The sequence below is a fragment of the Balaenoptera ricei genome, chromosome 1, assembly GCF_028023285.1.
Source record: "Balaenoptera ricei isolate mBalRic1 chromosome 1, mBalRic1.hap2, whole genome shotgun sequence".
NCBI classification, from domain to species: Eukaryota; Metazoa; Chordata; class Mammalia; order Artiodactyla; family Balaenopteridae; genus Balaenoptera; species Balaenoptera ricei.
This window is the reverse complement of record NC_082639.1, coordinates 78,933,866-78,959,675: the sequence shown is the minus strand read 5'-3', so window position 1 is coordinate 78,959,675 and position 25,810 is coordinate 78,933,866. Positions and strand designations below refer to the sequence as shown.

General features: G+C 43.7%; 2 long non-coding RNA genes across 2 annotated transcripts in view; both read left to right on the top strand.

Moving 5' to 3' along the window:
* The window catches only part of LOC132367517 (uncharacterized), a 78,284-nt gene that overhangs the window by 41,648 nt on the left and 10,826 nt on the right, over positions 1-25,810 (top strand). The window lies entirely within an intron of this gene.
* LOC132367522 (uncharacterized) lies at positions 19,757-23,970 on the top strand. Its single transcript, XR_009503821.1, has 3 exons — positions 19,757-19,838; positions 21,480-21,580; positions 23,728-23,970. It is a non-coding gene; the product is annotated as an uncharacterized LOC132367522 (long non-coding RNA).

Sequence of the window (25,810 nt, the reverse complement as noted above, 5' to 3'; positions counted from 1 at the left end):
CATTGCCCTTTCTAGGTGGTGGTCCTTTAGGGGGATCCTAACACAGCCTCAGGATGGCAGACTCTTGATCCTGGGGACTCTGCACTGGGAAAACACTTGTACTACTGCTGGAGGAGGTTGAAGTAATTTCCCAGACAAAGTGGCTAGTTGCCTTGACGCCATCATCCCCAACACACTTTCTCTCCTACCCTTCATGTTTCCTGGGGCAGAAGCTAGCCCTCAGCTCACTGTGTCTCCCAAACTTCAGACAACACCTGCCAGACTCTCAAAGTGGCCATGGTGAACACCTCCAAGGCTTGACCTCCTTTATTTCCTCAGGGGATGAGAGGTTTTGAGGTTCTTAGGACAAATTTCTCCGAAGAAATCCTTCTCTCTAGAATCTTTCCTCTTGCTTCCCATTCTCCCAAAACCTTTTATACTTCTGAAATGCAAAAGAAGCCCCTGCATAAATATCCTGGATTTTTAAATCAAACCTCAGATTTCTTTTAAGAGTCTTCTTGTGGCAGTCTGTGGCATATATACCTTGGTACCTGAGAGCTATAACATCAGTCCCTCTGGAGAAATTGAGGTGAGAAGTGTTCTATTTAATATCAAGTTACATTCACTTTAAGTAGGGCATTCTATACAGCAGCTTTAATTCCACTCACGTAATATTCTTGCCCTTTCAAAGTCTGAAGTTGAAAGAACTTCCAAAGTACTCAGACAAACTGGTAAATGATATCTGCAATCTTTTTTCAGTCGTAATTCATTAATTTATTAAACATAAAAATTAAAAGCAGAGTGGGCTGCTACTTTTCACCTAATAGGTTAATAAATATTAAAAAGTACGGTAAAACTTAGTAATGATGTGAAAAAACTTTCACAAACTGTTAGTGGAAGTAAACACTAATGCAAAATTTTGGAAGGTAATTTATTAACATACATCCAAATTTAAAATGCAATCTCTATTGATTGCAACCATTGCCTGACCTTCAGAGACAGCTCTGGGTTGTGTAGAAGATTTCACAATTTGAGGGGCACTCTTTAAGAAAGAGAATGCAAAATTAGGAATACAAAATTGGATACGAAAGCAAATATTTACTTAGAATGAGAACAAAATTTACAACAAATTACAAATTTTAAAATGCTGACTGATACCAGAAACAAAAAAATCCAGAAAAATTACATGATGCTTTTGTGAATAAATTACCTTATACACATACTTCTAGAATTTCTTTTGAATTTTGATATGATTCAAGAATTCTGAATAAATATAGAAAATTATCTGAAATTAAGGCATTCACAGGAATAATTAAAATGTGTTAAAATACTTCTACATTGCATTATGCTACTTGATTATATAATCACATTATTTTTATATTACATACATCAATTTGTTTATAAATATGTATAGTGATTTTGTCTCTGGGTTGTCTCTTTAAGTTCTTATGCTCCATCGATGGATAATTTTTCATCTCTTTTTGTCTAAAACTGCTGATTCTCTTCAGGATGTGATATGATCCAATATGTTGGATGTATAAAATATGTAACCAAACAAATAGACATGGTCACCATGGTATTCGCACTGGTTTGTACCCTACAAACCCGGGAATTCTGATAACTTCTATTTTATAAGATTTACACCAAAAAAGAAAAAATATATTGTGGGTTTATAATTGCATACATTGCTTATCAGGTATATTCATGGCAGGACAGAACTTTTGCCTAGGCATCTGTGAGAATCAAATACTCTGCTTATAACTGTACATATCTGAAGATTGGCAGAACTTTCTCAGACTAGCTTCTGCTTCACACTTTTGAAAACTCGTTTCTCCTTCAATACCCACATACTTCCAATGCCTGGTGAATAGATCACATGCATGTCCCAGTATAGCCTCTGGCATTGCCAAAGTAGGCAGTGGGAATATTGCCTGAAGCCATCCCTGCACCAGAATAGCTAGCGATAACTTAACTAGATGTGAAAGTGAACCCCATAAATATAACCTTCTTAACATAAACCCTATGTGTCTTCAACTCAGCTTTGCCTTAGCTGAATCCGAAGCAGCCCGTGGTCTCTCTAACACCAACCTACAGAAGAGCGAGTGTAACAGAGGGTAAGTTGGAGAGGAAAGAGACTGAGGTCCTAAATGACTGTGGCTAAAATAACTTTCACATTTTACAAAAGCATGTGATCATGTGAACACATTGCTTGGATCCCAAACAGGGCCTAGAAAGGGGCCTGAGCACATGAGGGGCCTAGATGTCATTAACTTCAAGGTCAATCTGCCTTGCCAACCAGGAAGGAGCCCTTTTTGGATGAGCCTTCTATTCACAGCAGACTTAAATTTTACAAGGTTGGTGCACCAGGGTGTTTGTCGGCAAATGCAGGTTAGTTATGTTTACAGTTGGCTAACCTCCGACAAAGAGTCAGCAATTGAGTAGAATTTTCCTAAGTCTTTATTTCCTAGCCTCAAGGGCTGAGGAAAGTTACTGACCTCATTATGGTGATCATATACCATTGAAAGGTGTTTGACTTAGAAAATGAAGGTATTGATATTTTGGTAAACTAGCAAGAAGGAGGCTCATGGAAGGACCATGAAAGGGGTGGGTTGTGCTCAGACATTGGGAAAATTAAAGAGAGCGTGGGAAGATGCCTTAATAATCAGTTTAAGGACTCTCTTTTGTACCCTTTATAAGGGAATAGTCAGGAATGATTTCAGCTGGAAGTAACAGAATACTCAACTAAACGGCGGCTTAAATAATCAAGATGCTTAATTAACTCTTAGAATAAAACATCTGAAGATAGGTGACCTTATAATTCTGCTATTTTGGGACTCTGGGTCCTTGTCTCTGTGATTCTCATGGTCAAAATATGGTTGTCACAGCTCCATGAATCCTTCATCCAAAGGCAGAAAACAGGGGACAGTGAGAGAGAGTGTGTGCCTTTCTCCTTTTAGCAAGGAAGAAAAATCTTTCTAAACAGTTTCCCATCAGAATTCCTCTTTAGGTCTCATTGGCCAAAACTGGGCACGTGGGCACCTCTAGGAGAAGAGGGAATTGGGAAAGTGGGTGTCTGGCAAACGGTCATGGGAGTTCCATGTTTGGCTTAGTCATGCTTCATCTTTCTGGGCTGAACATATGGTTTCCCTGAACAAAAATATGGATTCTATTAGGAAGAAAATGGGAATTTCTACTTGGAGAAAACTAATGTTACATGCAGTTGGAACTTTTGTGCTGAATATCATAAAACTATCCTTTGCTTAATAATTATCAAACTAACATGAATTGAGAACATAACATGAATACAAACTATCAGTTATTTAGTCAATACTCTGTGCCAGGAATGGGCGCTAGCTGTTAGATATATGTTATCTGCAACTAGCCCAGCCCTGCAAGATGAATATTTTTATTATTATTTGCAGAGAGATTAGGTTACCTCCCCATTGGGGAAATAAGTAGCTCTATTTGACCTCTATCATTAAAGTCCTTGCCTTTCTTGAACTTCAAACGAATTAAATCATATAAAATGTTCTCTTTTGTTTCTGACTTCTCCTGCTCAATATTAGGCCTGCAATTCATTCATGTTGGAAAGGGTATCAGTAATTCATTTTTTTTATTACTGTGGATTATTCCATTATTTGAAAATATCACAATTTATTTACCCATTGTACTGTAGATAGATATTTGGGTTGTTTCTAGTTTGGAGATATTCTGAATAAAGTTGCTATTAACGTTCTTAATGTGTGTCTTCTGGTAGATAGAAGCCCTCCTTTCTGTTGGGATTTATATCCAGGAGTAGCACAGGGTATTTTTAGCTTTAGTAGATACTCTTTAAATCTTTAAAAGATTTCCAAAGTGGTTGTACCAGGTTACACTCCCACAGCAATCGATGAGACAACCATCTGCCAGTGTTTGTTTGTTTGGTTTTGTTATATAGAAGGTGGTAAGAAGAAAAGTTGGGCAAGATAAAGGGGATTGTTAGCACCGGGGGAAGTGCGGCAGTTTGAAATTTTAAATACAGTGGTTAGGATAAGCTTTCTTTTTTCTTTTTCTTTTCTTTTTGAGGAGGTGATGTTCGAGAAAAGTCACAAAGGAGGTAAGGGAGTGATCAATGCAGGCATATGGAAAATGTCCTGGACAGAGAGGGAAGAGCAAGTGCAAGGGCTGTAAACAAATGCCCGGTGCATTCAAGTCAAAGCAACAGGTCTATGTGGAAGAAGCCAAGTGAGTGAGGGGGAAAGCAGTAGAAGATAATATAAGCGAGGCGGATAGAGCCAGAGCCGGCAGGGTCTTGTAGGAATAGGGAGGACTTTGGCTTTTACTCTGAGTGAAATGGGGAGTCACAACAGGGTTTTGAGCAGATGAATGACATAACTGACTTACATTTTCAAGAGATTGTTCTGACTGCTGGGTTGAGAATAGACTGTAGGGTGGGAGCAGTAAGCTGTTGCAGGAGGTGACAGTGGCCTGGACCAGATGGTGACAAAGACATGTCAAAACTGGTCAGATTCTGGATATACTTTGAAGGTAGAGCCGTTGTTATTCTCAGCATCACCAGCTTTAGTACTAGCAATGCTATGATAATAATAATAATCATTTTCAGCCTCTTACTATGTCTCTACTCTCTGTTTTATTATCCTCATAAACTAAAGCTCGAAGACATTAAGCAACATCCCTAAGAACACACATTTCATAAGAGATAGCCCAGGGGTTCAGTCTGAGCTCTAGCAGATTTCAAAGCTCTTAAAACTGCTTTATCACCTGTTTCTGGTTTCCTTTCTGCCTAGCCCACTCAGTGCCTTATACATAATAGGTGATCAGTATCTTTATATTGAATTAATCAATGACACCATTCACTTTTTCCTGTACTTGCTGAGATTAAACTATATGTTTGCTTCTGAGGTTTTTAAAAAAATGTTGTTTTACTTTATATTTATGTACAGTAAATTTCACATGTTTTGGTATATAGTTCTATGAGTTATCACACATGCATAGATTTGTATAACCACTACCACAATCAGGATATTTCCATCACCCCTCCCCGTAAATTCTCTTATGCTGCATCTTAGTCAGACCCTACCCTCACCCCTAATTCCTGGCAAACACTGATCTCTTCTTTGTCTTTATAGACTATAAACATTAGGGCACAGGTTTTTGTATGAGTGTTAGTGTGCATTTTGCATTTTTCTAGGGTAAAAACCTAGGCTGGGTTTGTTGGTTCATATGCTTATTGTTTGTTTAACTTTATAAGAAACCGCCAAACTGTTTTCTAAAGTGGCTGTACCAGCATTTTAGTTGTGAATAAACACGGCATAAGCATACTTTAAAAAATTTACCCCCTGCCCTTCTGGACCCAGATATCTTTCCATTTGGAGACTGTGTTATTGTGCTATAACTTAAATATAAATAACAAAACTTGCTTGCAGGATTTTGTGGCCAACAAGGAATTCCTTATGAAATAGGCCTAAGCTTTGCTTTTCTTTCAGGGATGTTGTAGAAGTTAGACAATCATCATGAGATGATGAACGGAAAATTGCCTCAAGATATAAGAACACACATTAATATTCTTATTAAAGATGCCATCACTTATTAATTAAATGAAAGCAGTGTTTACTAAGTAGCTAATATAGTGAAGGTATTTTGTTAGAAATGGTCTATGGAGAATATAAGTATAAAACAGAGGTCTTATCCTCATGGCATTTATACTCTGCTTAAGGAGACAAGTATAATGTAAAAGAATTTTAAATAACTGATTCCAGTAACACAAGAGTATGCATTACAAGGATTTATTTAACTTTTCAAAATGGTTGTACAGACAATAAAAATATCATACTTATCTATTAAACATCCATATGTATATTTATTTATATGGTGAACTGTCGCAAAGTATATAAGTTTCCTCTTACAATACATATTGTGTGAGGTTGACAGGTCCAAGATTATTATATCCGTACCTAAGCAGGTGAGGAGATTTGAGCTGGGTTTGGGAGAACAGTGGAGTCTTGGTATTAGAAAGGAGGGAGAGGACATTCCAGACAAATCAAATGTCAAGAGCCAAAGTGCAGAGTTAAAAAGTGCAAGGCATGTGCGGGACCCGTGAATGAACCAGTTGGCTTGTTAACAGGTGAGTGATAACTGAACACTCACTATGTGCCGGGCACTAGGCTAAATCTGATACATGGGCTGTCTCACTAAAATATCTCCTCAACAGCTTCGTAAAGAAACAAAGAATTTAGAACCTTCCATACAGTTACAAAGCTAATAAGTTGTAGCCTTGGGGCTCTAACCCAGATAGTCTGATTCTAATCCTTCACCTGGACATTATGCTGTAGCTTAAGCCTAGAAAGGAAAGTCGAGGCCAGATTATGGAGGGCTGAGATGTTGGAGCTTTATACCCGGAGGACGTGTGATTCTCCATCTTTTCGCCACTTCTCCGTGTTTGAGGGACAGGACACCTGGAGGAACTGCTCCTCAGTAAGTGGCTCAGCACGAGCACGGTTTGGGGGAAGAGCATCCACATCGCCAGCCTCCGTGTGGACATGCCACTCACCTGTCCTGAGATGGTGAGATGCCTCTCCAGGAAGGGCATCTCCCTTTTGAGGATCAGCGCTTTAGACAGTGGGGAGGCGAGGAAGGCTCTTAAACACAGAACATAGAAGGTAACAGTGAACGTCTGGAAAAAGAATTTGGCAGCAAGGTGTGTAAAGAATTAAGACACAAGCGACGGAGGCAGAGAATCCAGGGAAGAGACTACTGCCGCATAACTCAGCCTGGGTGATGAGGCCACAGCTAGGCTGGAGGCACGGGAGAGCTGCTGGGAAGGGCAGGCTGATAGGACTTGGTGCCCAGGGGGATTTGAGGGCGATGGAGAGGGAGGAGGTAGGCTCTAAACATTTTATTACTGTGCTTCCTTCCTGCGTCTTCCAGGAGAGCTGACTAGCCTCGGCACAGAGTCCCTGGGCCCTCAAAGACTATTGCCACATCGGCCATGGCCACTAGAGGGCTTCCCGGCCTTGTCTGCTTGCACCCAGGGAGGGCAGCTCTGCTGTTGAAAATCCAAGCTAGGCTGGCCCTGGAACGCTTCGGGGGAGCTGGGGTTTAGAACATTTGATCTCCATTGACACAGAAACTTGGAAGGTCTCCCACTCGATTGACAATGGCTGGAAACTGGGCCTAAGATGTAGAGATGAATTACAGAGCACAGGCTCTTCGGGACCGGGAGGCGGGGAGGAGGAAACAGCTGCCTACAAAACCCCGGCTTGGCAGCAGCCCTTGGCTTGTCCTGGCCCCAGGGGCCTGAGGCTCCAGAGATTCTGAATCCCTGCTTGCCGTGGTCTCTCAACTGGGCCAGGACTTGTTATGTCCCAGGTTTGAAGTGTGTGTGAGTGTGTGGACGCATATGCATGAGTGTGTGTATATAAGTGAGTACGTGTGTGCATGTGTGTACACATGTGGGTGCAGATATGGGAGTGTACGTGGGTGCAGATATGTGAGAGTGGGTGCCTGTGAGCGTGCTTGCGTGTGTGCCTGCCCTGCAGGCGGAATGTTAATGTTTGTTGCTTGGCTTCAGCCCAAAAGAGAAACAAATAATGAGGTGAATGGACGTGAGCTCCAGTCTGGGCTTCAGCACTAATTAGCTGCTATCAATTTTGACAAAGAGGGCAGACAGTAGTCACAAATGAGCAAAGGATGGAAAACCCAGGGGCCAGGGTTGTACAGGGGGCTGGGAGGCCACTTAGCAGTCTCCTTGGGCAGGCAAGGCCATCTCAGAAGGCCAGGTGCCTGGGTCAGGCGGGTGGATCCCTCCTGCCCTTAGGTGCAGATAAGTGCGTGACCCCAGCATCTCTTCAGGCTGGTCTTGATCTTACTAAGCGCCACTTCACTTTTTGATGGGCTGACAGTTACCCACCTCACCCTCCCCTGGGCGGTTTTCTCCTTCTCTTTGTCAAGCTGGCCCCTGTCCACACTTCCCAGAGATGTGGTCACAGCCCTCTTACTCACCAGCTGCTCAGATGGCCCTGGCTTTGACCTGTGTCTGCACCTAGTCAATGTTGTTTTGTCTTTAGGCTCCCTGTGGAGGGTTGGAAGCAGAATGGTAAAGGCAGAAGCACAGACTATTTAGTCGATTGCTGAGAAGGAGCTGCTCCTTAATTTCTAGACCTGCATATGTGCTTATGTGCAAGTGGGTGGGAAAAACCGTGGTAGAAGTTGACGTCAGACCCCCACCCCACAGGCAAGTCTCCACTCATCAGCAATAGCTGGGGGCCCTGTCCGTGGGTTTCCCACAGGCCCAACTCCCATGGGCTTCAAAGACACGGGTTCAGCTGGGGGATGAGTGTCCCCCAAGTTGCCAAAGTGCCTGCCCTGCCTTCAGAGAAAGAGGTCTCTCCTGGGCCCTCACAACCCCTTGTGAACATGTCTCAGGGGACACCAGGCCCCTTGAGCAGGACTATGAGAAATTTTTCCAAATCTCTCCATACACAGCAAGTTCTCCTCACACTTGTACACTTGAGTGTGTGTGTGGTGGTGGGGAAGGGGTGACTGGGAGGGTATACATCACCACTTCATTCGCACCCTAATAAATCTAGAGAGTGCTCGCTTCTTCTTAGAAATTATTCATAACACCTCCTGTTTGTTATTTGTCTTCAAATATTCCCTGTTCTTTGTTTGGCCTCTTCAGGGCACAAGTGACCCAGTCCCAGTCGGTTTTCTTTCTAATGTGGTTCTTCCTTTATAGTTTGCTAGAATGAACAGCAGTGGGAATTCTCAAATTATAGTAAGAAAAAAAAAAAATCTCCTGAAGAGATTGTTTTAAATGCAGATTTCTCAAGCCCTGTCCAAATCTATAGAATCAGGCTCAGGAATTTGCATTTGACCAAGCTGTCCCCTGTCACTCCCCACCCCAAGATCCAAAGTCAGGTGGTCCACAGAACATATGCCGTAAAATATGGTGCTGGGGCTTCCCTGGTGGTGCAGTGGTTAAGAATCCGCCTGCCAATGCAGGGGACACAGGTTCGAGCCCTGGTCCGGGAAGATCCCACATGCTGTGGAGCAACTAAGCCCATGCGCCACAACTACTGAGCCTGCACTCTAGAGCCCGTGAGCCACAACTACTGAGCCTGTGAGCCACAACTACTGAGCCCACCTGCCACAGCTACTGAAGCCCGTGCGCCTAGAGCCCGTGCTCCACAAGAAGAGAAGCCACCGCAGTGAGAAGCCCGCACACCGCAATGAAGAGTAGCCCCTGCTCACCGCAACTAGGGAAAGCCTGCGCGCAGCAGTGAAGACCCAACGCAGCCAAAAATAAATAAATAAATAAATAAATTAAAACAAAACAAAACAACAACAACAAAAAAACATGGTGCTGAAGGATGCACCTTTTTTTTTTTTAATGTTGAGTTTTGAGAGTTCTATATATATTCTAGACCCAAAGCCTTTGTCAGATATGTTTTTTCCCAGGCCATAATTTGTCTTTTCATTCTTTTTACAGGATCTTTCACAGAGCAAAAGTTTAAAATTTTTATTAAGTCCAATTTATACATTTTTCCTATTATGGATCATGCTTTGGTGTCAAGTCCAAAAATTCTGCCTAGTCCTAGGTCAAGAAGATATTCTCCTGTGTTCTTTTCTAGAAGTTTTATAGTTTTGTGTTTATATTTAAGACCATGATCCATTTTGAGTTAATTTTGTATAAGGTGTGAGGTTTAAGCCCAATCGCTCCTGCACCACTTCCTGAAAAGGCTATTTCTCCTCCAATGGATTGCTTTTACTCCTTTGTCAAAAATTAATGGGGAATATTTGTGTGGATCTATATCTGGATTCGATTCTCTATTCTGTTCCACTGATGTATGTGCCTCTTCCCTCCACTAGCAATACATTGTCTCAGTACTGCAGTTACATATTAGACCCTAACATTGAGAAGAGTGATTCTCCCACTTTATTCTTGTTTTTCAAAATTGCTTTGGCTATTCTAGGGCCTTTCTCTTTTTCTTTCCTATATAAATTTTAGAAGAAATTCATCTAGGCCTATAAGGAAACTTGCTGAGATTTAGATAGGAATTGCATTAATATGGATCAGTTTTAAAATAGGACTATTTTTTTTTTCTTGCAACAGAAGATTTTTAAAAAGCAGCTCTAAAGTCTTACCTGGTTAAAGTTATATTTTTACTTCCAGGCAATACAATCTATTTTTTGGTTACAGAGAAGAAACTCTACGTGGAAAAGTTGGGGGGCTGTAGTTGGTATAAGATTTGCTAGTAAACGGTGTTCCATCCTCGAATCCTGGAACCTAAGCAGACTAGTAAGGGTTCAGAATGAGCTTCCCCGAAATGTGTCACTTTTATGTGAGAATTCTTTTGAGCTAAAGGCAACTGAGACCCTGGTAGTTCAAGAGAAACTACTACCCCTCCCTTAGCTATCTAGAAGAATTTAAATTGGGGATGTTCGCCAGAAAAGAGTCATTACCAGAGATAAATTCTATTGACATGGCGCCGTCTGTATGGCAGAGCAAATATCTAATTACCAAACATCTGCTCTTCTTCTTATTGTCCTGTGAATGACCTTCCTGTCCTTGGAAGCACCAGGCCCCTATCCCATTCCTTAGCTCAGGATGACATGCATGCCTCATTTTATCTTTCTGTCTTTGAACCTCTTAAAGTACGTGAGGTCTCTGACCCTGCCATGTATGTGAGGTTCCCATACATATGAAATTAAGTTTTTCTCTTGTTAATCTGTCTCATGTCACTTTAATTCTTAGGCCAGCCAGAAGAACCTAGAAGGGTAGAGGGAAGATTTCTTCCTCCTCAACAGACTCAATGCTTTCAATTGGCTTCTTCAGGGCCCATTGTAGCTTAATTCATACATTGTCTTAGGAAAACAGAATAGAGATGTCTGAAGAGAAGTGGGTTATACTTCTTGAGTCTGTGAGAACCAAGCGTTTCCTTCAGCAAAATTGATCCTCCTCTCTACTCTGCCAGAGAAGGAAGATTGAGTGGACTTGAGGGATTATTGGAAATAAGCCTCCCACCAGCACCATCAGGAACTGTTCTGAGGGCAGGGGAAGAAGTCGTGGAGGTGCACTAAAGGGAAGTTTTGTTGAAGGCCTTCCAACCTCCCCTCACTGCTCTTGTCTCCTCTTGTGTTTTCTTCATGCTTCTTATCCATGAGGGGACCAGCTCTCAGCATCAGATCCTCCTGTCTTTACACCCTTTTCTTCAGTGTTACCACATCCTCCTAGTCACAACTTTAGTCCTCCAATCCGTTGTCTTATTTTTAGTCAGTGACCCAGATACTTGGCATGTTAACCTTCATTTTAGTTAACACCAGATGAAGCGATCTCGGTTCCCCGTCTGTCCTCATCCAAAAGTTGGCCCCAGACTAGTTCAACAAAATCTCTGAATTCTTCCTGGGCTGGGCTAAGCAATGTGTGCTCCTTTAGTGAAATGATTTATACTGGCTCTGTGATGGGCACCACATCACACAGCTGCAAGCATTGCTAGGGAAGCCTTTGATAAGAATGACTACTTATTCAAAATTGGCCCTCAGATTGTGGGAATGACTACGGATGACAGTTTTGGGGCATCCCCAGATGCCTTAAGGGGTTCTTTAACTCTGAATTTTATAGAGGCAATCAAAAGATTTGTTGACAATGACTAACCTTACATGTGGAATGAGAACTGTATCCAGTTAACTAAACAGTTAATTATATCAGTTAATATTTAAATGTGGTATCAACACAATAAGCTTCAAGTGGCATGAGGTACGTTGTAACTTAAAATGCCTCTATCTTAGGGAATTAATGACAGCCTTAGATCTGGCTAAAGAAATGACTTTATCCGAGCTCAAAGACCTCTTTCCCCACTCCCTCCCCCATTATCCTTATTCGATATTGCTTACCCATCCTCTCATATGTCCTCTGCCATGTTCCATTGGAATGGGTCTTTTTGGATGCAAACTGTAGCTGATGTGGTCATTGGGTCCATTGTCCCCCGAGAGCTCACTCATGGTGACAGGCATGTCCAGGGCCTGAGGGCTGGAACCCAAGGGAGACAAGGGTGGAGTGTTGCTGAGCTAACCAAGCAGCTGTGTCCTCTCTATTTTCTCTCCTTGGACCATGAGAGCACACAGCTGCCTTGCTTGGGATTACAAGCTTGTGGGGCAGCGCCTGGGGCTATGGAAACAATAACACCCATGGGACTAAGCCATCACTTCTCTTCTTTGCTACGTTCATTTCCATCACCAGAGCAAAAACCACAGTCATCCTCTTCTCCCACCATTTCTGCCCAATCAGTCACCTCTTCCTAGGCTCACCACACTCTCTCTCCTCACTTGCCCGAGGAAGAGGGGGTCTCTGTTAGGATGCACAGAGGGTCCTGAGTTTCTAGTGACACTACTGTGTCCTTCCTCGCCCCAAGCTCCTTCTGCTGATTGCAGAGAGTTCTTAGTTTGCAGGGGTTGCTTCTTTCAGTTCTGCTCTCTGCAGAAACTGGCCCAGCTGCTATTTGGGGGATGGTATCTCCCGCTGAGGTCTGCATGGACTCTGTCCCTGTAGGCTACAGGGATGAGAATGGTTTTTAAGTCCTTGGCTTTTTGGTAGGAAGTGAGACGCTTTCAGATTGAGTATAGGCTAAAACAGGTTTTCCCCTCTGAACTGAGATCCTTGATACTTCCTGTGTTGCAATAACAAACAGCCCTCCTAGCTGCTGCCGGATATGGACTTGACTGTTTAACCCCTTCAGGCTCACTACGCAGGTGGGGCTCGGAGAGTGGGAGCTGGGGTGCTACCCTTTCAGGTAGGCTCCATCTACAGGGCACTTCCTATAACTCCCTTCCTGCTTTTGTAATCTTGGCAGGACAGAGCTGCCACCATTCCTCTTTGCAAAGCACTGTCTCTGCTCAGCACCTCCTGTGCCCTCTCTAATTTCCCTCTTCCTTATAAAATCCAGCTGCCTGTTGAGGCCTCTCTCCCTGTATTTACAGCCGTCTGATCAGCCGGTAATTTACTTTCCGTCAGTGCCAGATTGCGTTTCTCAGCTTTGTATCTCTTTCATTTAGTGAGGAACTTATTGCCTTTCCTTTTTACCATTCATTTTACATATTAGCTGCCATGTTGTGCTGATTAATAGTCCCTTAAGTATGAAGGTATAACCTGCCAGTTCAAGGGCACATTTGTCCAAAGCTAGGCCAGACTTACATCACAGGCAGGTTCAAATGACTGGGAATGGAGTAGAGTCTTTCCTGCCCAGTCTTATGGCTAATGTCTTAAATCTTTCAGTTATCAGTGTCAAATTTAGATTTCTAGAAGCTTTCTATTATTTAATTCCAGCCAGGAATCATTTTCCTTGCAGGCTGCCTGTCAGGACCATCCTGAATCCTTAGAGGTGGTGGAAGGGCGGTGGAGCTGTGTCAAGGTGTTCTGTCCCTAAGACTTGAGCTATACCTGCTTATAGAGGCTGCCTGATACAGTCTGAAAAACTGTAGGCCAATAGCAAGGAGATTATTTTTGTGGCTCGTGAAGCTGGCTGAGTCAAGCGGAAGAGAAACTGGGGCACTGAAGAGAGCAGGTGAGGGCAGATAGTCACACTGAGTGAAGGACGGGTGGGCTGAGGGGCAACTGAGTCTCATCCACCCAGACTTTCCCCTTAAGCGCCCCTTGGGATGCTTCACTGGACAGGGGATGTGTCCTTAAATGACTGACATTAGTAATCTGTTGGTCTTTCTGCTTTTCTGAGAAAGACTCTCCTAGTGGGACAGGATCCGGGCTAGAGCCCTTGACCCCTGCCCACCCTTAACACTCCCTCCCTTTGTTTGACTCATCCCCAAGGGTATTCTAGGATTTCTCTAGAAGAGGGGCTTACTGGTGACCATCTGCTTGAAGCAGGTAGGTAGGGTGATGGATGATAGGGAACCTGTTTCAAAGCTGCCCGGCATGGTGGGCAAACTGCTTATCCTTGTGAGAAAGGGTGGGAGAAAAGGGTAGCTCTGGAGGTAGACTGCCCGAGTTCAAGTCCCAGGGGCGCCACTTAGCTTTGTGATCCTGGACAAGGGTCGTAACCTTTATGTGCCTCAGTTTCCCCCGTATGAACCAAGGGTAATAATTTGGGAGAGTTATTTGGGAGATCTGTCACTGGACTAGGGCCTGGAGTGGAGAAGGACTGGCAAGGGTGTGAGGGAAGAGCAGGCCCCCACCTAGATCTGTTCAGGGAAGGAGCACCTGGGGACACCAGGCAGCACAGGAGCCCACTGGGGGCCCTGGATCCCGGCTGAGGTTAGCAGCAGATGTGGGTCTGTCAGTTCTCGGGTATTGTGCTAAGGCCCTGGGGCCAGGAAGGATACTAAACTACATAAAGTGAGTTAGGCCCTCCCTGCTTCTCATGCCTCAGGATTACCTCTATGGCTTCATGAAAGTCAGATCTGAGGCCCCATCTTGGCGTTACTGAGATGAACATATCTGGAGGTTAAGCTTCAATCTGAAGATCTTTACTGGGATGACCACAGGCTCTGACGGGAGGAGCTAGAGTCAGCAGAACCAGGGGAAATGAGGTGGAGCTCACGTTGGAATCAGCCTGCAAACTCTCACATTTCTGGACTGATTCTGACTGTATTCGTTTGCTAGGGCTGCTGTAACAAATTCCCACCAACTGGGTGACTTAACACTGTAGAAATTTGTTGTCTAATGGTTCTGGAGGCTAGAAGTCTATGATCAAGGTGTGGACAGGCTTGGTTCCTGCTGAGACCTGGGAGGAAGACTCTGTCTCATGCCTCTGTCCTTGATCCTGGTGCTTTGCTCCCAATCTTTGGTGTTCATGGGCTTGTGATATATCGCCCCATCTCTGCTTTCATGTTCACATAGTGTTCTCTCTGTGGTGTGTATGTCTCTGGGTCCAAATTTCTCCTCTTTATTGGAGATAAAGATGCTATCATTATAGATTATGACCTCCTTTTTTTTTTTTTTGGCCACACCATGTGGCATGTGGGACCTTAGCTCCCCAACCAGGGGAACCCTTGCCGCCTGCATTGGGAGCATGGAGTCCCAACCACTGGACCTCCAGGGAAGTCCCATATGACCTCATTTTAACTTGATTGTCTCTATAAAGACCTTATTTCCAAAAAAAATTACATTCTCAGGTACTGGGGCTTAGGGCTTCAGCACATCTTTTTTGGGGGAGGGAAAGAATTCAACCCATGAAACTGACCAGGTGGGAACGGGATGGAGGGTAGTAGAAGGTGAGTGGGAATCATCTGAGAGCCCAAAATTGCTCAGGAGGGACATCTTGGCTCCTTCTGACATGCTTTCAAAACTCAAAATAACATTTGAAAATTTTTGAAAAAGAGAAAGAAAAACTCACAGGTATAATCCAGAGATCCAATCTTGAGAGATAAGTAACTTTCAAAAAAAATTCTGATAACACAAGTGGAGGTGATCCTGAAGAAAGGAATGATTGTGTCTGCAAAGAGTGCTCTTTGGTGAGTTCTTATCGTAAAGGGTCATGGGCAGAGGAGCACATAATCGAGAACAAATATAACCCGCAAAAGGAAACTGAGAGTGAAATGCTTCTTACAAAAATACTTAGGGTGATAAAATGGACTTTGTTACACAGGTGTAGAGCAAGGAGAACAAATGAGGCAGAGGTGATGGATGGTAACTAAACTTACTGTGATCGTTTCACTACATATATATATATCTCCAATTATTGTGTTGTGTACCTTAAACTTATATAATGCTCTATGTCATGTGTATCAGTAAAACTGGAAAAGAAAAGAAAATGTTAATTGAGTAACTTAAAAAATGAGAAAGTGATTTTTGTTTTAAATAAATGAACTTTATCATAAAAAGTACCAAATGTGGGAGAGACACTGCATGGGGCAGAGGATATATGTCAGCAGATGATAATAGGCAGGTGTCTATTTTGTTCTGAATTCTTTACTAGAAAGAATACATCTCAAATTGTAAAGGCAGTTCAAAGATGGGCAAAGAGGAAACATCCAAATATAGATGAGCTGACAGAAAGAAATCACATAGCTGTCTTAAATGAGTTAAAAAATTTACCCTAGACTAGGGGTTGGCAAATTTTTTTCTGTAAAGGTGATATTTTAGGTTTCGTGGGCCATGTGGTCTAGGTTGCAATTACTCACGTCTGCTTTTGTAGGGTGAAAGCAGCCACCGATAATTTGGAAATGAATAGGTGTGGCTGTGTTCTAATGAGATTTTATTTATAAAAACTGGCAGCTAGCCAGATTTGGGCTGGGCTGTAGTTTGTAGATCCCTGCACTGAAGCAATGACAACCCCAGAAAATGAAAAGAATCACTGTAGGTCATCTCTGAGGAAGCTTAAGGAAAGAGGAATCATCCAGAATCTGGAGAAGGGCTGAAAACAAAAAGGGGAGATTATTTTTCTTTTTAATTGAAGTATAGTTGGTTTATAATGTTGTGTTAATTTCTGCTGTACAGAAAAGCGATTCAGTTATATGTATATATATATATATATATATATATATATATATATATGTATACACACACACATACACTCTTTTTAATACTCTTTTCCATTATGGTTTATCACAGGATATTGAATATAGTTCCCTGTATAGTAGAGCTATATAGTAGGACCTTGTTGTTTATCTATTCTGTGTATAATAGTTTGCATCTGCTCATCCCAAACTCCCAATCCATCCCTCCCCCACCCCGCTCCCCCTTGGCAACCACATGTCTGTTCTCTATGTCTGTGAGTCTTTTTCTGTTTCATAGGTAGCTTCATTTGTGTCATATTTTAGATTCCACATATATGTGATATCATATGGTATTTATCTTTCTCTTTCTGACTTACTTCACTTAGTATGATAATCTCTAGTCCCATCCATGTTGCTGCAAATGGCATTATTTCTTTTTTTATGGCTGAGTAATATTCCATTGTATATATGTACCACATCTTCTTTATCCATTCATCTGTTGATGGACATTTGGGTTATTTCCATGTCTTGGCTATTGTGAATAGCACTTCTGTGAACACAGGGGTGCATGTATCTTTTTGAATTAGAGTGTTGTCTGGATATATGCCCAGGAGTGGGATTGCTGAATCATATGGTAATTCTATTTTTAGTTTTTTTGAGGAACCCCCATACTGTTTTCCATAGTGGCTGCACCAACTTACATTCCCACGACAACAATGTAGGAGGGTTAAGGGGAGATTTAAAATCTGCAATCCACTTAACGTCACACTTACTTCTGACAAATTATTAGATAAACTTATTCGACAAATGTTATTTGAACACCTACTTTGCACTGTTCTAAGTTCTCAGGGATAAACACAACAGGCATGGTTTTTGCCCTCAAGGAATTTTTTTAGTCTCAAAAAGAGAGAAAGTGCTTTTGTAAGAAGTGATTGCCGGGGTATTGAATGTCCTGAAAGGGGAAGAGCAAAGGGCAAATGGTTTAAGTGAGGAGATCTAACTTGGTTTAGGGGGTCAGGGGAGGCCTCCCTGAGAAAACTGAGGTTTAAAGTTTGAGAAATTAGCCTGGAAAAGGGGACAAAGTAAGAAAACATTCTAAACATAAGAAGGAGCTTGTGCAAAAGCCCAGCATTGGAAAGAGTCCTCAAGGCAGTGAAGGAAACCAAAAGGGGTACAAGTGGCCAGAGGACCGATGAGAGAGAATGGGCAGAACCAACCTGAGTGGTGGGCAAGAGCAGGTTCAGGGCTATGGGTTTGGTCATTTCCCTGATACACCAGTCTAGCAACACTGGCAAATGTGGGAATGAAGTGATTATGACAGAACTGTGCTTTTCATCAGCTCGTAGTGGCTCCCAAAATCGTCACCCCCTTTCCAGATGCCCTTGAGCCAGCCTCTTAGCTGTTCTTCCTGCTTGGTCTTAGTTCCCCCCAGTTCGCTCCCCATCAGATACATCTCTAAAATTCAAATCTGATTATATCACAGCCACGCTTAAAAACCTTCAGTGGATTAACTACCATGGTCCTTGGGACTTTAGTGTACATGGATTTTAATGACATTTAATTTACTCTTTTTAATGTCTTTGGGTGATAAATTCAATTTGTAGCTGGATGTAGAGTCTTTAATGGAATTCATGTAAGCTCCCCCTGTAGTTATGACATCTAGAACTTGTGGCCTACAAGGTCTCTGTGTCAGGGGAACGTAAGAATAAAAGAATCATACTGGCTCTTAAATGACTTGGCCCAGAAGTGACATCACCTTCATTCACAGTTCATTGGCCACAGGAAGTCACATGGCCCCAACCCAATTACAAAAGAGTCTGGGAAAAGCAGGGGAGTACATGGCATATTTGGTGATAGGTTAATATGCCTGATAGGAGAATTAATATTCAAAAATATCTCAACTGGGTAGAAGGATAAATCTAAACTAACAAAAAGATATTTAGGAGGATTCAATATAAAATCTTATACCTAGGTGAAAGGTTGGACTTGATGACCACTAATATCCCCTTCTATGTCCAGATTCTATGACTGTCTCATTTATATATGTCACTGTTCACAGGACGGGCAATAACTAGAAAGTTTTTAATGATTCTTTTCCATGGTAATGCTCATCTAAGAATGCCACCATTCAATAAGCCACATGTATGTATTGATGTTTCTGCTCCTTGATTTTGTCCCTGATCTACCTTCAGCAGAGCATGGGCAGCTCCTGGAGCAGTGGAGATGAACTAATGCTTCTTCATTTACCCTCTTTTGTCTGGTGTCCCATATGACCAAAGGGAGCCCGTGAAGTATACAGCCAGATATAGAGAGGAAGAGGGAAGCAGCATTCATCATGGAACGATGCAATGCTGATGGCCCATGTGGCCAAAACGTGGCTTTGTCCTCTTTGGCCCTCTGAGTGAACCAAGATTCAATGCTGTTTGAGGGCTTGCAGGGAGGAGAATAGGGCCACAGTTGTGTTGACCCCCAAATAATTCAATTCCAGTGGAAAATAGCAGAAGACAAGGACCCTGGCCCACAGATATTCCTCCATGGTGATCTTATTAAAAAAAAAAACCCCAAATCTGACCATATCACTCCACCAATACTCTCCAACTGTCCTTATAATAATATCCAAACTCTAGATCATGGCTTAAATGGTCTGATTCTTGCCCCTCACTCCAACTTCATCTCATATACTTGTTCTAATATTTATTTCTTGAGGGTAGAAACCTTTTCTTGTGCCCTGTTGCATCGACAATGTTGAGAACAGTACTTGGCATATACTTTACTAACTATCTGTTAAATAAATGAATCCAGACTTGACTTCCAAAGAACTTGACTGAATGCATGTAATGGAACCTCTCATCACTAAATTCTTAAGAATAATCCCTTTTTAGAACCTCCATCCCCATATCCGCATCATGCTTTGGAAATGAAAAGCATTCGTTTAATGCATGAGGGAATAGCTGAAGAAGTGAAGAATAATATTGAATATCATGTCCAGTTCAAACTCCTTGGGAGAATTGGGTTGGGAGGATGGAATTACCCAAGTTGGACTGTGCCCAGTGCACCAGGCTTAAGTTATTGGATAAGAGTATATTAGAAAAATGAATTTTGGCAGCCAACAAAATATTCTCTTTATGTGGAAGTAAGTGACCTTGGATTTAGTTTCTTTTAAAGACTGGTTTTCTCTGGCAGGGGCAAGAGATGATACTTTGTAGGAGCCAGGATTTTGCAGTGACAGCAGCAGTACCAGGAAATTTGGGGGTGGTTGTCCTGCGTCCACTTCTCAGCATCCATTAGAGTAGGAATGTGATGGTCCAAATCTGCTTCTTGTTTTGCCAGTATTTGGTCTCTTCTGGAGAATCACCCATGATTGTAGCTGACTGTATTCCAAGATTCGTGAGCCTTGGCACCTGAATCAGGTACCTATGGATAAAAAGAAACCATTTATTTATTCCTTTCTTCTTTCTGTCTTCTTACTCCCCTGTTTAACTGTCCCAAATTGTCAGCAAATGAGTCAAGTGTTCAACATCTTTTTCCAGAGAGACTGAGTTTGGAAAAGCTGATACAGTCCATCATACTGTTTCTCAGCGAGTTTACCGTGACATTCTGGGATTTTGAAAAGACATCTTTTCTGTGTCAAGCCATCCTAGGGTAGCTTTATACCCCTTTGTTCATCTTTGGCAAGACAGATGAAGGACAGGGCAGTAACACAGCAGGATGAAAGGGAGAGAGTGGCGGGATGAAAGGTGGCGATATGGACGTCGGCAGTGGAGGGTGCAGATGGAGCAAGAGGGAAAACAGCAGGGAGGGCTGAGCGACCTCCTTGTCTGAACTGCTCCATATTCCGGCATGTCCCTAAAACTGGAAGAGAACTTAAACAGTGGAGGCCTTCTCTGAGGTATTTATAGTCTTTGCTAATAAGGTCATAAATAATAACCTTTATCGTGAAACTAAATAGAGTATGTAATGCCGGTCATGGTGGGGTTTGGAGGAAACCACCCCAAAACACCTCCCCTACCAGCCTGGTCTGGTGCCTACAAGCTCTGTTCCCATCCTTTCTTTGAGCAAAAGCCCTGTCTCTCAAAGCCCCTGTGAAAATGCTGGCATTTTACCTGGGAGGGGAGGGAGGTCAGTTGTCTGGAATGGGGTTGGTTTATTTGGCTGTCAGCTAAGAATTCAAGAGATTGTAGCTGGAGAGTTTGGAGTGGGGGCGGGAAGGTGGGGTGGCAGCTGCAATTGCTTTCACACTGGAGAGCTCTGGGGAGGCAAGAGCAGCAATAAAAGACACCTGTTTGGGGCCAATTAGGTGAGTCAGAAGATTAGCGGCAACATGTGTGAGCTACAAAAGGACCATTGCTTTGCTTCTCCCCTTCAAATCTCCCACAAGAATATCTCCTGTGGCCACTCTGATGGGACACGTGCAGGGAAGGGAACTCTGGGAAATGCAGTTCTGCCTCACCAAGTGGACACTTATCAAGCCAGCCTGCCAGGCCAGCTGCTTCCATATCCTGCAGACTTTCCATGACACCACATCGCCCCTCTCCAAATGGCCTTCTAAGTTATTTCTTCATTCTTCCTAGTTCAGCCTAGTTTAAGTATTGATACCACAGGCCTCGAGCAGGGTTAGTGCTGGGGGCAGCATGGAGGAGAAAGACGACTCGGAGGTTAGTGTCTTCTCGGGGAGATCCAACCACAGATGAAACTCCAGCTGCAAAGGAAAAGGGTCTCATCCTTGGGGTGTATACAGTAGGGGTCAGGCATTTTGTTTTTCTTTACCCCTAGCCCTCCAATACCTCCTTCTCACATAGCCAGCTACCAGGTGCACTTATGCAGTTTCTGTCCTGCACAAAGATGTCCAACCAAGGAGGAATGGAGCCCTACTTCTCTCATTGGGCTCACAAGTGCGTCAGCCTTGAGGAATAAAAAATGTTTCCGATCCAAGGCCCTGAAGGAGGCACATTTTTACAGTTTGCACAAAGGCACTGGATGTGTAGCCGCGCCCCTTGAGTCACCTGCCTGTAGCTGTCTCACTTTTTTTTTTTTTTTTCCATTTGGGAAAGCCGAGCCAGGGTGGTGTGCCTGGACTTCACAGATTGCCCTCAGATGAACTCAGCTCCTGGCCTTCCTGTCTGGAGCCTGAGTGCACCTCCAGGTGAGGAAGGTAAGAGCTGAGAGGAGGAAAGTCCTCCCAAAGCATCGGTACAATGGTACCTTCATTATGATTTTGAAGAGTTTCTCCTTTTCTTGTTGAGGGTCAGCAGAGCATTTCAATCAGAAACTGAGCTTGATAGAGGAGGATTTGGGGTGTGTGTGTGTGTTGTAGGAAGTGAGGCGATAGAAGCACATTTTCAAAGAACCAACTTCCCATCAAGATGAGAGGCAGACTGTTGACTGATTTTGGCTACATACAGTCTGTGACCTCACAGAATAGGAATGTGTCTTATCAGGATGCCCTGATAGCTTAGTATCCACTGAGGATGCTTCTTTCTTTCCTGCTGCCTGTCATGGCTCAGACCCACCTGCTTTAGCACTTCCAGCCTTTTGCTCTGATGCCCCTCTGAGCTTTTGCTTTGGCCCTTATAGCCTGGCACACTCCTGGTGGTGCTATTATGGGATGGCTAACTGGAGCTGGTTTTGGACAATTCTTCATATTTCCTTTTAAGCATCAAATGAAATACTGAAAGTATGTAATGCTTGTGATTAAAACTGTAGTGGAAAGTACAACTGGCCCACACCAGATTCTGCTCTAAGAATCAAAAAGAGATGAACTAGTTGGCTAAAGAGCAAACATACATTGTTTTCGAGGCTTTCTGATGTAGACACAATGAATCATCATTATGTGGTAGGCACTTTGTGCTATTTAGGGGTCCAGGCCTGGAGCCATTCACATACCCACATCTGTAGACCCAACCCAAAGTAAAACTATGCCATTTAGGAAGTCTGTTCTTATGTTCCTGGATCCTTACTAATTCTTTTATCTGCATCCCTTTCTGTCCTCTCTGGAACTTCATAATTCTTTACTCTTTTTTGCAACATGGAAAAATACAAATAATCATAGTTAGTTAATGTGTATTACATACTTGGCATGTACAAGGCATTGTGTTGAGCACGTTACATAAATTGAATGCTATTATCCAATAAATATTTATATAGGACTTATTATATATTAGAAGATGTTCCAGGTGCTGGGGTTATGGAATAAAGCAGACAAAAATCCCTTCTGTATGGAATTTACATTCCAAAGGGAGATAAAGAGAATTTAAAAGGTAAAATATATGATAAAGATGATGATAAACGCATTGTAGAAAAATAAAATGAGAGAGGGTGCTAGGAAGTGCTGGTGAGGGTTGAGGAGCAGACGGTGTGGGTAAGTAGGGCGGATGGCAACACTGAAAGCTGACCCACATGACATCTCTGTAAGACAGATAATACTGCTATCCTCATTTCACAGATGAAGAAACTGAGGCTTAGAATATAAAAACTTTTTCTCAAGAATAGATCTACCCGCTCTTCTTCCGCCAGAGTCTATCCCTCCCAGAAGCATTTGCTATAACTTCCTTCCTAGCTGTAGAATGCAAAGCAATTGTACACAGTTGAGGAATTATATCAGCAGTGGCTATGCCAGAAGTGTGAGAAAGGAAATGTTCCGTTTCTTGTGGCTCCTACAATCACGATGGTTTAGCTGGCTTGCTTACCTTGTCTCCCTCTTGAGATAGAACAGACCTCTGCATGATGCTCGGCAGGGTTCTATGGCCATAGAACTAAGACTTCAAAAAAAAAAAAAAAAACTCAGCCAATTTTAAAAAACAGACTTTATTATTTAGAGCAGTTTTAGGTTTGCAGCAAAATTGAGCGGAAAGTACAGAGAGTTCCCACACCACCCCCCATGCCCACCCTGCCAGCCTCCCCACTATTGACATCTGGCTAGTCTTTTATTTACAAGGGTAACTTCTTCCCTGTCCTGTTCCTTTCTCATGTATTAAATCTGGGCTGCAGATTCAAACACTATCACTCACTAGGTGCTGAGGCCCCGATTCACACCTGGGCTGCCCCATCCATCAGGGGCCAGCCGTTCTCTCTCTTTGCGAGGAGGACGCAGTGCAGGCGGAGGAGGTCAGAAGGACATGCAGGAAACACGGACGGACAGACGGCTGTGCTCCTGAGTGCTTGCAGGGCAGCGAGCTGCTGCAGGTCTGAGGCCATCCCCGCCTCGTAGCCCTGTCAATTCAACCAACCTTCCCCTGCCGGCCAAGGTTATGCGATTTCCTAGGAATTTCTCAGCCCTGGGTTTCCCCTTTTGCTTTTCAGTTTCTCACTGTGAGTCAGCTCACCTTGCCCTCCAGACCTGCCTAAAAACTCCATATTGGATGTTGAGCCGTGAATAAATTCCTGTCTGCTGCCACGTGCTGAGTCACCGGGGACTCCTCACTGACTCCTGCCTGCCTTTTGGGCTGGGGGGCTTGCCCTAGGGCCGAGAGGAAGCAGCGGCCAGCGGGATAACCACACCTTCAGGCAGAGGCACTTCTGAGAAGCCGTCCTCCATCCTCGGGGTGAAAATGTGTCATCAGCCAGGCGGGTGGGAGAGGTGCATGGGGTGGGGTCGGGGGTGACATCATGCCCGATCTTTCCTGCCAGATTGGAGGGGAGGTCATGCTTAAGCTTGACTTTTGAGGGAAAAGGAGGTGGAGTCATTGATGAGCTTTCTCTACTTGCGAGTCAGGGGATGAGGTCACATCTGGGTTTGTCTTCTTTAGAAGAGTGAGCTCATGCTGCTCTTTCCCATATTTTGGGTCCTGGAGTGAGGAGACAGCGTTCACTGTGCTAGGATTTGCCTTCTTTAAGAGGCTGGGGACGTTAGGAAGCTGCTGTGCCTTCACAGGGAAGGGCTTGCTTCTCCCTGGGAAGGTGCCTGAGGAAGCAGCCCTCTGGGGCAGCACAGTGTTGGAGAGTTCTGCTGTTCTGCTTGGGACATCCAAGGCCACACTATGATTTTCATAGGCCCCTTCCTCCATGAAAAAAGATTAAGAATTTTCTTTTATAACTGTGTTGGTATAGAGATGAATAGAATCCAGACTGGAATCATTATTACATATGCATTATTATATTCATTTTCTTCTGATTTTAAAAGAAAATGAAAACATTCTCGTGGGTCTCTAAGAAGTTTCACGGGCCTTAGGCTCTCTCTGCCTAATGGATAAATTGGCCCCGAGGTCAAGGGGTCTCCTCATCTTCAGAAAGGAATCTGGGGCTGGAGCAAAACACACAGGGCACCATCGGCTCCCCGCCCTCCCTTTGCCTGACTGAGATGTTCTGCCGGGAACTGGGCTATGAGACCGCGCAGAATGCAGCCTGTCTTCTTGTGCAGACAGGGCACTGAGCAGAGGCAGAGTGGCCCGCCGGGCAACAGGCTTGCTTATGAGGACTGACGTCCGGTGACCTGCCCTTACGCTAAGTACATAATTCATCCAAGAGCAGATACTAGTCATCTCCTCAGGCACAGGCAGAGATCCACGGGGGCAGGATTTGGAAATTCATGTCAGGTGATCAGTGTTGAGGAAGCCATATAAGGTAAGAGTGATCACATACAGTATTCACATTCATTCATTCAACAAACATTTATTGAACATCAGCTATGTGCTCAGCATCAGGCCTTGGGGGATACAAGTTCTGACATTCATGGAACTTTCATAAATATTGTACCCTGTACATTCTCCAAGGCATCTATGTATAGCCACAGATAAGGTGGGAAAAAGGGGAGGGAGAAAACCATTAAATTGTGAGAAGCCATGTCACCTACTACCTGCCAGCAGCCTGATGTGCACTGTCACTTGATCTTCTCACCACCCCATGAAGCATAAATGTAAAGGTACGTGCATACCTCTGGTTGAGATACGTGCAGCGTCACTATGGGTGCCACACCTGAAGTGTGATTGCCTGCCCCAGACACACTCAGCAACTGGGCACAGCAGCCAGTAGAACATGGAATGAGGGGTCTGCTGGGCAGGAAAGCTCTGCAAACGGAAGTCAAGTTTCAAGGACCAAACCTAGCTGGGGTCAAAATCCTGGGATGTACAGAACAGGAATCTCAGATCAGCCAGTCTCCTTCAGGCAGGCACCGACGATCTGGGCACACGCGGTTCCTGAAGCAGGGGGTCAGAAACCACAGCCCTGGAGACCTGGACCCAAGCGAGGTGAACGCCAGTCCTACAGAGGGAGCTGTCTGCTCCTGACTTGTTTTTGCCATGTGCTGGTGTGTGTGTGTGTGTGAACATCAACTGGGGCACAGGGAACTGGGTTCCAGGTATTCACAGGAGCCAGCAATCTAGCAGTTTCTGGATGAACCCTGTTGCCTCCTGAGGCAGGGTTAGATTATTGTGTTGACCTCTCAAAA